The sequence below is a fragment of the Aulostomus chinensis genome, chromosome 1 (genome assembly GCF_037954235.1).
Source record: "Aulostomus chinensis isolate RoL2024-O1b breed Wild chromosome 1, RoL_Achi_v1.0, whole genome shotgun sequence".
In the NCBI taxonomy this organism is placed as follows: Eukaryota; Metazoa; Chordata; class Actinopteri; order Syngnathiformes; family Aulostomidae; genus Aulostomus; species Aulostomus chinensis.
Genome location: NC_141320.1, coordinates 47,021,297 through 47,036,721, shown reverse-complemented (window position 1 = coordinate 47,036,721; position 15,425 = coordinate 47,021,297). Strand labels below are relative to the sequence as shown.

General features: G+C 41.9%; 2 non-coding genes across 2 annotated transcripts; one reads left to right on the top strand and one right to left on the bottom strand.

The window, feature by feature from the left end:
• Positions 1 to 13,543: 13,543 nt before the first annotated feature.
• trnaa-ugc (transfer RNA alanine (anticodon UGC)) lies at positions 13,544 to 13,615 on the bottom strand. Its single transcript has one exon. It is a non-coding gene; the product is annotated as a tRNA-Ala (tRNA).
• A 1,611-nt stretch (positions 13,616 to 15,226) lies between these two features.
• On the top strand, positions 15,227 to 15,298 carry trnae-uuc (transfer RNA glutamic acid (anticodon UUC)). The gene has a single exon. It is a non-coding gene; the product is annotated as a tRNA-Glu (tRNA).
• The last annotated feature ends 127 nt before the right edge of the window (positions 15,299 to 15,425 follow it).

Below are 15,425 nucleotides of genomic sequence, written 5' to 3'. Positions count from 1 at the left end.
CATTTTGAATTTATTAGCAACTATCACTACATTACTGTTAGCGTCATTTTGAGTTTATTAGCAATTCATAGACATCACTGTCGCATTAAATTGAGGTTAGTAGCAACTCTTACTACATGACTGTCAGCATCACTTTGAGGTTGTTTGAAACACTTACTACATTACTGTAAGCATCACTGAGTTAATTAGCAACTATCACTACATTACTGTTAGCATCATTTTGACTTCATTAGCAATTCTTCCGACGTCACTGTCGCAATATTTTGAGGTTCGTAGCAACTCTTACCACATGACTGTCAGCATCACTTTGAGGTTATTCGAAATTTTCACTCCATTACTGTTAGCATCATTTTTTGTTCATTAGCAATTCTAACTACATCACTGTCGCATCATTTGGAGATCATTCGCAATTCTTCCGACATCACTTTCGCATTATTTTGAGGTTCGTCGCAACTGTTACTACATGACTGTCAGCATCACTTTGAGGTTATTCGAAACACTTACTACATTACTGTAAACATCACTGAGTTTATGAGCAACTATCACTACATTACTGTTAGCATCATTTTAAGTTCATTAGCAATTCTTCCGACATCACTGTCGCAATATTTTGACGTTCGTATCAACTTTTACTACGTTACTTTCGCATTATTTTGAGGTTCGTAGCAACTCTTAGTACATGACTGTCAGCATCACTTTGAGGTTATTCGAAACGTTCACTCCATTACTGTTAGAATCATTTTGAGATCATTACCAATTCTTCTGACATCACTGTCGCATCATTTTGAGATCTTTAGCAATTCTTCTGACATCACTGTCGCATTATTTTGAGGTTCGTACCAACTCCTACTACATGACTGTCAGCATCACTTTGAGGTTGTTCAAAACACTTACTACATTACTGTAAGCATCACTGAGTTGATTAGCAACTATCACTACATTACTGTTAGCATCGTTTTGAGATCATTAGCAATTCTTCCGACATCACTGTCGCAATATTTTGAGGTTCGTAGCAACTTTTACTACATTACTGTCGCATTATTTTGAGGTTCGTAGCAACTCTTAGTACATGACTGTCAGCATCACTTTGAGGTTATTCAAAGTTTCACTCCATTACTGTTAGCATCATTTTGAGTTCATTAGCAATTCTTACTACATCACTGTCGCATCAGTTTGAGATTATTAGCAATTCTTCTGACATCACTGTCGCAATATTTTAAGGTTCGTAGCAACTCTTACTACATTACTGTCAGCATTACTTTGAGTTTATTAGCAACTATCACTACATTACTGTTAGCATCATTTTGAGTTTATGAGCAATTCTCACGACATCACTGTAGCATTGAATTGAGTTCATTAGCAACTCTGACGAAATGACTGTCAGCATCACTTTGAGGTTGTTCGAAACACTTACTACATTACTGTAAGCATGACTGACTTGATTAGCAACTATCACTACATTACTGTTAGCATCATTTTGAGTTCATTAGCAATTCTTCCGACATCACTGTCGCAATATTTTGAGGTTCGTAGCAACTTTTACTACATTACTGTCGCATTATTTTGAGGTTTGTAGCAACACTTTCTACATGACTGTAAGCATCACTTTGAGGTTATTCGAAACGTTTACTCCATTACTGTTAGCATCATTTTGAGTTCATTAGCAATTCTTACTAAATCACTGTCGCATCATTTTGAGATCATTTGCAATTCTTCTGACATCACTGTCACATTATTTTGAGGTTCGTAGCAACTCATACGACATTATTTTTGCATTATTTTAAGGTTCGTAGCAACTCTTACTACATTACTGTCAGCATAACTTTGAGTTTATTAGCAACTATCACTACATTACTGTTAGCATCATTTTGAGTTTAGGAGCAATTCTCACGACATCACTGTAGCATTGAATTGAGTTCATTAGCAACTCTTACTAAATGACTGTCAGCATCACTTTGAGGTTGTTCGAAACTCTTACTACATTACATTTAGCATCACTGAGTTTCTTTGCAACTATCACTACATTACTGTTTGCATCATCTTGAGTTCATGAGCAATTCTTCTGACATCACTGTCGTATTTATTTTTAGGTTCGTAGCAACTTTAACTACATTACTGTCGCATTATTTTGAGGTTCGGAGCAACTCTTAGTACATGACTGTCAGCATCACTTTGAGGTCATTCGAAACGTTCACTCCATTACTGTTAGCATCATTTTGAGTTCATTAGCAATTCTTACTAAATCACTGTCGCATCATTTTGAGATCATTAGCAATTCTTCTGACGTCAGTGTCACATTATTTTGAGGTTCATAGCAACTCTTACTACATGATTGTTGCATTATTTTAAGTTTCCTGGCAACTCTTACTACATTACTGTCATCATCACTTTGAGATTATTAGCAACTTTCACTACATTATTGTTGCATCCTTTTGAGTTTATCAGCAATTTTCACGACATCACTGTAGCATTGAATTGAGTTCATTGGCAACTCTTACTAAATGACTGTCAGCATCACTGTGAGGTTGTTCGAAACTCTTCCTACATTACTGTAAGCATCACTGAGTTTCTTAGCAACTATCACTACATTACTGTTAGCATCATTTTAAGTTCATTAGCAATTCTTACCTCATCACTGTTGCAATATTTTGAGGTTCGTTGCAACTTTTACCACATGACTGTCAGCATCACTTTGAGGTTATTCGAAACACTTACGACATTACTGTAAGCATGACTGAGTTGATTAGCAACTATCACTACATTACTGTTAGCATCATTTTGAGTTCATTAGCAATTCTTCCGACATCACTGTCGCAATATTTTGAGGTTCGTAGCAACTTTTACTACATTACTGTCGCATTATTTTGAGGTTCGTAGCAACACTTACTACATGACTGTAAGCATCACTTTGAGGTTATTTGAAAGTTTCACTGCATTACTGTTAGCATCATTTTGAGTTCATTAGCAATTCTTACTACATCACTGTCGCAACATTTTGAGATCATTAGCAATTCTTCTGACATCACTGTCACATTATTTTGAGGTTCGTAGCAACTCTTAGTACATGACTGTCAGCATCACTTTGAGGTTATTCGAAACACTTACTACATTACTGTTAGCATCATTTTGAGTTCATTAGCAATTCTTACTAAATCACTGTCGCATCATTTTGAGATCATTAGCAATTCTTCTGACATCACTGTCACATTATTTTGAGGTTCGTAGCAACTCTTACTACATTATTTTTGCATTATTTTGAGGTTCGTAGCAACTCTTACTACATTCCTGTCAGCATCACTTTGAGTTTATTAGCAACTTTCACTACATTACTGTTAGCATCATTTTGAGTTCATGAGCAATTCTCACGACATCACTGTAGCATTGAATTGCGTTCATTAGCAACTCTTACTTAATGACTGTCAGCATCACTTTGAGGTTGTTCGAAACACTTACTACATTACTGTAAGCATCACTGAGTTGATTAGCAACTATCACTACATTACTATTAGCATCATTTTGAGTTCATGAGCAATTCTCACGACATCACTGTAGCATTGAATTGCGTTCATTAGCAACTCTTACTAAATGACTGTCAGCATCACTTTGAGGTTGTTCGAAACTCTTACTACATTACTGTAAGCATCACTGAGTTTCTTCGCACCTATCACTACATGACTGTTAGCATCATCTTGAGTTCATTAGCAATTCTTCCGACATCACTGTCGTATTTATTTTTAGGTTTGTAGCAACTTTAACTACATTACTGTCGCATTATTTTGAGGTTCGTAGGAACTCTTAGTACATGACTGTCAGCATCACTTTGAGGTTATTCGAAACGTTCACTCCATTACTGTTAGCATCATTTTGAGTTCATTCGCAATTCTTACTAAATCACTGTCGCATCATTTTGAGATCATTAGCAATTCTTCTGACATCACTGTCACATTATTTTGAGGTTCGTAGCAAGTCTTACTATATGACTGTCACCATCACTTTGAGGTTGTTCGAAACACTTACTACATTACTGTTAGCATCACTGAGTTGATTAGCAACTATCACTACATTACTGTTAGCATCATTTTGAGTTTATTAGCAATTCTTACTCCATCACTGTCGCAACATTTTGAGATCATTAGCAATTCTTCCAACATCACTGTCGCATTATTTTTAGGTCAGTAGCAACTTTTACTACATGACTGTCAGCATCAATTTGAGGTTATTCGAAACTTTCACTTCATTACTGAAAGCATCACTGATTTTATTAGCAACTATCACTACATTACTGTTAGCATCATTTTGAGTTCATTAGCAATTCTTATGACGTCACTGTAGCATTATTTTGAGGTTATTAGTAACTCTTACTACATTACTCTCAGCATCACTGAGTTTATTAGCAACTCTCACTACATTACTGTTAGCATCATTTTGAGTTTATGAGCAATTCTCACGACATCACTGTCACAATATTTTGAGGTTCGTAGCAACTTTTACTACATGACTTTCAGCATCATTTGAAATTGTTCGAAACACTTACGACATTACTGTAAGCATCACTGAGTTTATTCGCAACTATCACTACATTACTGTTAGCATCATTTTGAGTTCATTAGCAATTCTGACTCCATCACTGTCACATCATTTTGAGATCATTAGCAATTCTTCCGACATCACTGTCGCATTTTTTGGAGGTTCGTAGCAACTCTTACTACATTACAATTGCATTGTTTTGAGGTTAGTAGCAACACTTACTACATGACTGTCAGCATCACTTTGAGGTTGTTCGAAACTTTCACTTCATTACTGAAAGAATCACTGAGTTTATAGCAACTATCACTGCATTACTGTTAGCATCATTTTGAGATCATTAGCAATTCTTCTGACATCACTGTCGCATTATTTTGAGGTTGGTAGCAACTTTTACTACATTAGTGTCAGCATCACTTTGAGTTTATTAGCAACTATCACTACATTACTGTTAGCATCATTTTGAGTTCTATAGCAATTCTTCCGAAATCACTGTCGCATTTTTTGGAGGTTGGTAGCAACTCTTACTACATTAGTGTCAGCTTCACTTTGAGTTTATTAGCAACTATCACTACATTACTGTGAGCATCATTTTGAGTTCATTAGCAATTCTTCTGACATCACTGTTGCATCATTTTGAGATCATTAGCAATTCTTCTGACATCACTGTAGCATTATTTTGAGGTTCGTAGCAACTCTTACTACATGACTGTCAGCATCACTTTGAGGTTATTCGAAACTTTCACTACATTACTGTTAGCATCATTTTGAGTTCAATTGCAATTTTTACAACATCATTGTAGCATTATTTTGAGGTTATTAGCAACTCTTCTTCCATTACTGTCGCATCATTTTGAGATCATGAGCAATTCTTCCGACATCACTGTAGCATTATTTTGAGGTTTTGATGTACCTTTGTTTGTAACCTCGTCCCCACTGATCCTGGATCTGCTCGACGTTCCTGCCTTTTAAAAGGAAGGTTTTTATCACCACTGTTGCAGGATGTGCTGCTGATGGAGAATTGTTGGGTGGAGGTTCATTGAAGGAGTTTGGTGCTGGACCTGCTCTACTAGTAAAGAGTCAGGAGAGAACTTTGTTGTGATTTGGCGCAATACAAATAAAATTAACTTGACCAGTTTCATTTATGGTCTTTTGTTAATTGCATGCCACATGAAATTATTGTTGGTCACTTTTCTAGCAACAGTCTCACAGCGTCAAGACAAGAACACTTCTACTTTTGATGATGACAGTTTGTTCAACACTGAACTTCATCCAGTACCATGTTGTCAAACAGTGGAACCTCCACAGCACCTGAACAGGGACTTGAACCCTGGACCCTCACATTAAAAGTCTGATGCTCTACCCTCTGAGCTCCTCAGGCTCTTTCTACAGCATTGAGACAGGAACAGAAACACCTGTGAAGGTCAAACTGATGCTTTCTTGACTTGTTCAGTCCTCCATGTTGAAGTCCACCATGCTTTTGATTGGCTCTGATTCTCTGTGGCAAAATCCAACAAGAGGCTCCAAAAATGTCCTGAATGTCACAAGAATGCACAGGACAAGATGTTAGTTTCCTTCATGTCTGCAGTTCCTCCACTGGAAAGTAAAGTCAATGCTGCTCCTCTGCTGAAACCTGGGATCGGACCAGGGACCTTTAGATCTTCAGTCTAAGGCTCTCCCAACTGAGCTGGTTCAGTTCTGAGTGAGGGCCCTGCTTCTCTCATTTATAATCTCTTCCACTCTCACTGGACCTTAGAGAGGATTGGAGCTTCTGAAGTCATGACACATTGAACAGTTCTACAGGACCAAACTGAACGAACTGAAGAAGCTTCTTGGAACTCTAAACTTCTTAACTCTCTTTCTCCAAGAACTGTGCCTGGACGAAGGCCGTTTCCAGCTGTCCTTCAAGCTGACGAGGGCCAAGTTTGATGACCTGTTTGTGAGGATATCAAGGATGGACACCAACTACAGGCCCCAGGTCCGTTGACATGACTTCCCTGACACCAGGGGAATGTCAGCGCTGACAGGCTCTCTGGACTCATTGTCATGAGAATTTGTCACATCAGTTGAATATCTTCACATACGTGAATTCATTGAAGGAGTGTGGTTCTGGACCTGCTCTACCTGTCAAGTGTCTTGAGAGAACTTTTGTTGTGATGTGGCACAATATAAATAACACTGACTCGACAATAAATCGACTCTTTCCCCAACCATTTAAAGCAAACAGCCGTTCCCACTGATCCTGGATCTGCGCAACGTTCCTGCTTTTCAAAAGGAAAATTGTCATCATTGCTTTTGCAGGATGTGCTGGCTGATGGAGAATTGTTGGCTATAAACTCACTGAACTCAGTCCAAGTCAGTAGTTTTGAGCAAACTCATGACTCCTGATGTTTAACTCAATTGTTTATTAAACACAGAGATCCAGGTGTAGTTCCTCTATGTTCATCCACTAAACTAGAATAGAGTTCTCCTCTTTCCATGGTGGAACAAAGAAGGGGGAGGGTCAATAAGAATATGATCTTTGGACGTTACAGCATCTAAAGACTCAAATCTATATTTAAGGATACATATTTGAGAGGGAGGAAACAGTGATGGGAGGCTGGAGGCTTGAAGGGCTTGATTTCTAGCGGCCAGTGAAGCCACCTTTTGCTGGCTGAGTCCCAGAGACTCATGGAGGCTCTTTGTGGAGGATTTCCACGAGAGAGTCCAGCATGGAAACTTGTTAGTTTCCTGTCAACCGAGTCCAGGATGTCCCCGAGGTCCTTATTGGGTGATGAGGGTGCGCTGGACGGTCGGCTTCTTTTGGGAAGTGGGGTCGCCACGTTACCGGTCCTCCCCACGACGGGTCGGTGGCAGCACTCGTCTACGTTCTCCTGCAGACTTTCTGCGGTTCCTTCTTCCAGATTTTATTGATGAGGATTGTTGTGGATGAGAGAATTGAAAATTCTTACTGCAGTTTGAGGTTTTGATGATTCAAACTGTGTAGATTGGCGTTAAGAAGTTAGCTTGTTAGGATAAATTCAGGTGTGAGCCACCACACTGAATCAGGCACAGGTAGGACGTTCACCCTGACATAGAACATCAACAGCTTAACGTTGTTGGCAGGACTCCAACCTGAGCAGGGACACCCCAATGGATTTCTAGTCCATCGCCTTCACCACTCGGCCACAACGACCACATTCACACACACATTTGAAGAGGATGGATATCCACAAAATGATCTTAATTTCTGTCACAAGCCCATTTGTGTGAGGTCCTATTTTCTCTTTTTCAGCATTCCTTTGTTTCCAGGTCTCTAATAAGTGCAGAATTACAAAGACAAGCAAGCTGGATCCATCCTGGGCAGGTGATATGAGCCACTGACCACTGGCCAGAGACCCTGGCACAGACGTTGGGGGTGGTGAGAGACAGCATTTCTACAATTATATTCTACATTGATAGAAGTCTACAATCCTACAATTTCATTGAGCAGACGCTTTTGTCCACAGCCACGTACGTACATCACATGTATAGAATATATATGTTCCTCTTTCATCTACTGATTAACCACAAAATGCAGTCAAATGCCAGTAAATTCTGAGTATTTATTCATTATTCATGATTATTCATTATTTTTGAATCCATTTTCACTGTCACTCTTCTGTTCATTTTCAGTTTGATTCATAAAAATGAACAAACTTTGACGTGTTTTCTTCTCTTGTGTGTCAACAACTTTGGATTGGGAATCTCCTGACAAACAGACCACATGACCAGGAGGAAGTGTTGTTGGTGAGTTTGGCCCCTGAGCTCAAGACAGTTGGGACCAATAAAGGACAGCTTCAAATGCAGCTGTGAAGCCTCATTGTCAGCTGGGAGGAACGACAGGTGTCTCCCTCTAGTGGCTCCTCACAGCAACACCAGCCTCATTTCAAACACATGCATCCACCACCTCACTACCAAAGGCCAGTTGGGCCTGGACAGACAGGTGAGTTTCAAGTGTTGGACAAAGGTCTTTAAGATGTTCTTATTAATTCTATAACATCTGAGATTAAAATCTATGGAATTACAACCAACAAGCAGCCAAACACCTGATCAGATGCTCCTTCATGAGGCTGAGAAGAATCAATCTAAACTGGGATGAAGAAAATTAACTGAGAGGAGAAACCTCCTGATTGGATGACATGGACCCACCTGATCCATGTCAGCCTTGTTGGAGCAGAAAGAGGTGGATCAGAGGAATCAGTGGATCAAGACTCAGGTGGCAGATGAAGAATCTCTGTATTCACAATGGAGTCAGAGAAATCTTCCAACGTGAGAGAACGTGACAGACCATTTTATACTGAAGACAGGCTGTGTGTGTGTGTGTGTGCGTGTGTGTGTGTGTGTGTGTGTGTGTGTGTGTGTGTGTGTGTGTGTGTGTGTGTGCGTGTGTGTGTGTGTGTGTTTATGTGCAGACTTTTCCCTGGAACAACGTTTTTTATTTGAAGCAAGAAAGCAAGAGCCTCCAGATCAAAGTCAGAATTGATGATGATGTCATCAGGGGGCTTTGATAGTGTATTTATTTGTACCTAGAATTCTCTCTTTGATCTCAGGAGGACATGAAAGGAACTCAACTTTAAAAAGTATATGAGAGCATTCAGCTTGGTTAGAAAACATTTTGACTGTTGAACAGCAGAGTTTGTTAGAAACAGTTTCCAACACTTTGAATTAAATTGAAGACAAAAAAACCTTCCACACTTAAATCCTGTCTCGAACTTCAAACTGGGGATGAACATTTTTATAATCAATCTGTCTCTATGTGTTGGCCCTGCCATGGACTGGTGACCTGTCCAGGATAAACCCCGCCCCTCACCTGAGGGCTGCTGGGATAGGCTCCACCCCCACGAACCATTGCAGATCATCAATAACCAAAGCTACTAAGGAGGATTACAGAGTTTGGGAGTCAGTGACTTAATAGAGTCTAACAAAGGGTTGAACCTGAATGAGACAGTCACCCTTCAACGTGGGGCCATGGCAGAGTGAACCAAGAACACTACAATGGGGGTGAGAGTGGAGCCATGATGGATTCACAGTTCATCACCTCCACCATCATGTGGACCACCTGACCACCTCTCCCTCAACCTCTAAATAACTCATTCCCTGACCGGGAATCGAACCCGGTCCGCAGCGGTGAGAGCGCCGAATCCTAGCCTCTAGACCAGGGACCACACTGAGCTCTCCAACAACAGAGACTATAGACAATGACTCAAGAACACAGGACTCTGTGGTCTCAGCTTGAGATGCAGAGGGTCCACCAAGACCACCAGACACCTCAGCCCCCTAAAGACAGTCCACCCCCAGGATCCTGCCCCCTCTGCTCCAACTCAGCCCTCCATTCATAACGTGACTTTCGCTACATCCAAATTGCCAAGCGGAAACCTACGTCCTCCTGCTACGACCTAAACATGGCGGCACCACTCAGACACCCTAGAAGATTGGTGGTGAAGCACGACCTCTGCTGGCAGAGCACAGACACCGCAATTAGGTAGACAGCACCAAAGAAAGCCCCACCTGCTGGCCTGACTGTGGTACTGCACTCCACTCTGAACGCACCCTTCATTCATTCTCTATTATTAAGCACGTTAACGCACCTGTACAGGTGTGTTCACATTATATACATATTATATATTTATGCTTGGCCGTTTTTGATGAACTTGGGCGGTACTCTGGTGCAGGGATGAGGTCATGGAGCTGATCTGGGAGCAGTCCTGATGTTAAATGCTGTGATGAAGGACAGTGTGGAGGAAAAATGAGTCAATTTTAAATTGTCAACAGTTCAACGTTGTTGGCAGGACTCCAACCTGAGCAGGGAGACCCCAATGGATTTCTAGTCCATCGCCTTCACCACTCGGCCACAACGACCACATTCACACACTTTTGTAGGAGACTGAAATTAGACAATGAAAGTTCATGTCAGCACAGTCAAACATTTTTTGGCCTCTCTCAAAGACAAACTATTTGTGTGTGTGTGTGTGTGTGTGTGTGTGTGTGTGTGTGTGTGTCAGTGTTGTGACTGAGCGGTGAAGAAGACGACCTTCTGACTCCATTTTCTTTGTTGCTCTTCTATCAGTTCCTCAGTTTCTCTCATCAAGTGAAGCAGCTTTGACAGGTTTACTTCTCTGTGTGCTCACAACTTTGGTCTTTAAACTCCTGACAAACTCACCACGTCACACATTTGGTGAATTAAAGCAACAAATAATGACATCATGATGATTCAGGTTCGGGGGGCACGGCCTGGAGGAAGAGTGGCCGTCTAGCAGAGTTGCTGGTTCAGTTCTCACTTCAGCTGGTGACCATGTTGAAGTGTCCTTGAGCAAGACACTGAGCCCCTCATTGCTCCTGATGACCAGCATCCAAGACCAACAAGCTTTTGATTGGCTCTGATTCTCTGAGCCAAAGTCCAACACAGGAAACAGAAACTCTTGAGTTTGTCTCACTTTTTTTTAAAGAAACTCAGCACAGGACAGTGATAGGAGGCTTTTTTCCTTGATGTGGGCTTCACCTCCACTGTTGTCCACATTTAAATGCTGGCTGATGCTGGTCCCCTGTTGAAACCTGGACCAGACCAGGGACCTTCAGACCTACAGTCTAACGCTGTTCCAGCATTGGATGAAAGAGACTGGTGCTCTCATCTTCTTCAACACTGACTTGTTCTACCAGGACAAGAGAATCTGAGCTTGGATGTCATTTAGCAGTCAAAGGCTTGTTAAACTGGTCAACATCAGCTGGTGTTCACTCTGATGATGTAGCGATGGTCTGGATTCTTCCTTCTGGAGCACCAAGCTGCTGGGAAGAAGCCTGATGATGTCAGAGTTGTGTTCAGTGGCTCCTGCTGGGTCCATTTCTGACAAATGGGCTCCAAAGAGTTCAGCTGTTTCAAAGGCTCAGAGAAAGCAGCACATCATGGTGGTCAGGAGACGAGGTGGCCGAGTGGTTAAGGCGATGGACTGCTGATCCATTGAGCTCTGCAGGCGTGGGTTCCAATCCCATCCTCGTCGTAGGAGACTTTGGTTTCTGCTCCTAGATTCTGGAACGACTCTGAACTGTGAGGCTTTTCAAGAGGAGATCCTGCAGCACCAGAGAGCTGCAGTTCCAGGACCCCACAGCAGCACCAGAGAGCTGCAGTTCCAGGACCCCACAGCAGCACCAGAGAGCTGCAGTTCCAGGACCCCACAGCACCCCCTACTGAATTGGATGATAAAATGCATTTGTTGGACTTTTGTTTTTTGGTGACAGCGCCACCTATCGAATTAGATGATAGCAAATGACTCCTTTCTCACTGTAGTATTAAAGGTTTATTCCACCAAAATACTACCTCCTGTCCTTTAATTTCTGACAACTGTATAAAAGGTTTATTCCAATTCCTCCTAAATACTTTTTTTTATAGTTTTAAAGGTTCATTCCGCCAAAATACTTTCTAATTTATAGTTTTAAAGGTTCGTTCCACCAAAATACTTTATAATTTATAGTTTTAAAGGTTCGTTCCACCAAAATACTTTCTAATTTATAGTTTTAAAGGTTCATTCCACCAAAATACTTTATAATTTATAGTTTTAAAGGTTCGTTCCACCAAAATACTTTCTAATTTATAGTTTTAAAGGTTCATTCCACCAAAATACTTTCTAATTTATAGTTTTAAAGGTTCGTTCCACCAAAATACTGCTTTCTGTCCAACTTCTCAGTTTTAAAGGTTCCTTCAGTTGAGGGCTCCTGGTTCTGTGTGAGGGGTTGAGGGTCGATATGGGATGATGAGGAAGATTTCATGTCCCGATGGTCCTGCTAAAGGAACTGAGAGTCATGACATCAAACAATGTCATCAAAATATGCTTGAACTCTTAAAATGGCAATAAAATCTACGGAATCATTTTACCACAAACACTTTTATTGTGTTTTTGTGAGCATCATTTTTCAAACATTATAACATAAACTTTAAAAAGGGTCCATTCACTAACACTCTTACTTGAAGGTAGTCACTGATATCAGTAAACAGCTGATAAAGATTTGTGTTCATGTTTTAATTCTCTACTCTGACCTGTGCTGAGACACTGGACCAGAGAGGAAGACCTGCTCAGCCTCCTGCATGGACCAGTTCTGCAGCTCAGTGATGACGACGAGGGATTCAGCATTGAGTTCATTTTTAAAGTTTTTGGAGGAAACAACTGTAAATTAACCAGCAGTTACTGGTGATGCTTCACAGTTTCCAAGCTCAAACGGCCTCCTGCTTGTTGGACTCACAATTTCCAAAAAATGTAGACATCAAAAGCCAAATCATGTTTTTGTTTGGTTTTGTGTTGTTTTGTTTTTTACTGGAGGAAAACTTCAAATTGTGATGATGTGTCTGACTTAGAAACTGAACCCCCAAAAATCAAAAAGTCTCCTTCTTCTGTGCCGTGATCTCTGAGCTGATCATGATTGATCTCATCAATAATCCTTGGCAGCCGACCAGTCACACACAGCCCCCCCCCCCACACACACACACACTGAGACATGCAGCAGCTCACAGTAACTGCCTCAGTCACACAGCAGATAGACTCCTTTCTATAACAAGATAAGCAGTAGAAATGGATGGAAGTGATGATGAACTGATGAACAGGTGATTTGTCCAAAAGTCAACATCAGATTCATTTCCAATCTGTGGAAGCAGTTTCATCTTGAGGTTCCAGGTAAGAACAGCCAGCTGTGGGCTGACACACATCTCTTCAGGAGCACTTCTATGCTCCAAACTTGCCAGGTTGAATTGTGTCTGTATTCTGAGGGCAGCAGGAGGACGGAGGAGTGAGGACACACACATTTGGAACCGAGAGCAGCTGTGTGTGGGATTTCCCCAGCAAAGATAAAACCAGCTCCTTCATGCTGGCTATGAAGGCTCACAGTCACACTGACCCAGCTACAAATACTTTGATATGCAACAGACTGGTTTCTCTTCTGCTAATTTGTTACCAACTGTTGTCACATTTATGGATCAATTTAGCTGATAAGATGAAGGCTCCAAAGGACCAGCTGGAGATGCCGGGGACTGAACCCGGGGCCTCATACATGCAAAGCATGCGCTCTACCACTGAGCTACATCCCCTCTGTCAGAGTCACTGTTTAACTGATGCAGCAACACAAACACAGACACAACATTTTTATTCTTCATTTTAGGGATAAAAAGGAAGTCAGCCTGTGATCTCAAAGGCTCTGTGATCTCAGTAGTTTCACTGTGATGTCAGCCCACACAACCTTAGACCACAGAGGCAAGTCAGGCTCCAGGAAGCTGAGGCTGCTCCGTTCTCAGTCCTGTCCAGAGTGAAGGTTTTCCTCTCAGAAGCTTTCCAATCCAGCCCAGATCCTCTCTGACTAGCAGGAGTCTTTAACCAGGAAATGAGAATTATATTGAACGTCTGCTCATCCTCTGAATGAAGTAAAAGTATTTGTGTTCCTAAAATAATCTCCAGATGCTAAGATCAATTATTAACATTGATTGACAGCTCTCAACTGAGCCACCATCACTATACAGTTGCAACTGAAATATTTAGAAATATTTCAAGGAAGCAGCAGGCCCTCATCCGCCCCGGTCCACCCGACTGTGTCCCCTGAGACAGATGACAGCTCACTTCTGGCAGAGGACCGTTGCTGTTGTCATCAACTGATGTCTCCATCACCAAAGGTGACAGACAGGATGGTCATGGACATAAAATAGAGGCCGAAGAATGAGAAAGAATGGTTGTCCTGACTGAAGTTTAGCTTGAGCTTTTTAATTTGTTACTAAAGGAAGTATTGGTACAAGTAAAGGCAGGCGAACTTTCCACAAATATTCAGAATTAACTTTGACAACCAAAACATGAACCAAGACAACAAAATAGTGAACATGAAAAAGGAACCAGTCCCACCTTCTTGTGTGTTCCTGCTGAAGTAAATGTTTATGAAGATTTGTTGTGTTCTTTTTCCAAAGGTCCAGCCAGCATTGCAGGTCTCAGGAGGAGGAGCCACTTCAGCAGGATCTGTGGGACAAATCCCCCCACGGTGAGACCTGTCCAGCTCCCTGCAGCTCTGCAAGTGTTACCAACTCTTCATTCCAGCTGTTTGGTTGAATCCCATTTTTTCACCTTTGAACCTTTTGAACACTGATGAGGAGGTGAGGCTGGAGGCAAAACCACAACCTCACGTCAGCTCACAGGATGAACCAAAATGCCAGACACTTCCTGTCACTGCTCCAGCACCACCTGTCTCCCCTCCATGTCTTTACCATCTGTGCAGCTTCCTGCTGTCCCTGGACCCTCACAGGTGATCGCTCCACCTGGAGCCTCACAGATGGGTTCTAACCTCCCAATACCTGCAGCCCAGCCTCGACCCACTCAGACACAGTCACCCATTCAAGCTGGGCCTGGTACCACACTCCAGTACAGACAGAGAGAAAGAAGACACACGGGATCCTTTGAAGAAAATGTAATAAAGACAGGAAGCCCCCATCACATTGTCAGTGTTTCAGTGACTGGCATTGTGAAGAGACTGAGACAAAGTCAGTTATGAATGGAGGGCTGAGTTGGAGCAGAGGGGGGCAGGATCCTGGGGGTGGACTGTCTTTAGGAGGCTGAGGTGTCTGGTGGTCTTGGTGGACCCTCTGCATCTCAAGCTGAGACAACAGAGTCCTGTGTTCTTGAGTCATTGTCTGTAGTCTCTGTTGTTGGAGAGCTCAGTGTGGTCCCTGATGGTCTAGTGGCTAGGATTCGGCGCTTTCACCGCCGCAGCCCGGGTTCGATTCCCGGTCAGGGAATGAGTTATTTAGAGGTTGAGGGAGAGGTGATCAGGTGGTCCACATGATGGTGGAGGTGATGAACTGTGAATCCATCATGGCTCCACTCTCACCCCCATTGTAGTGTTCTTGGTTCACTCTGCCATGG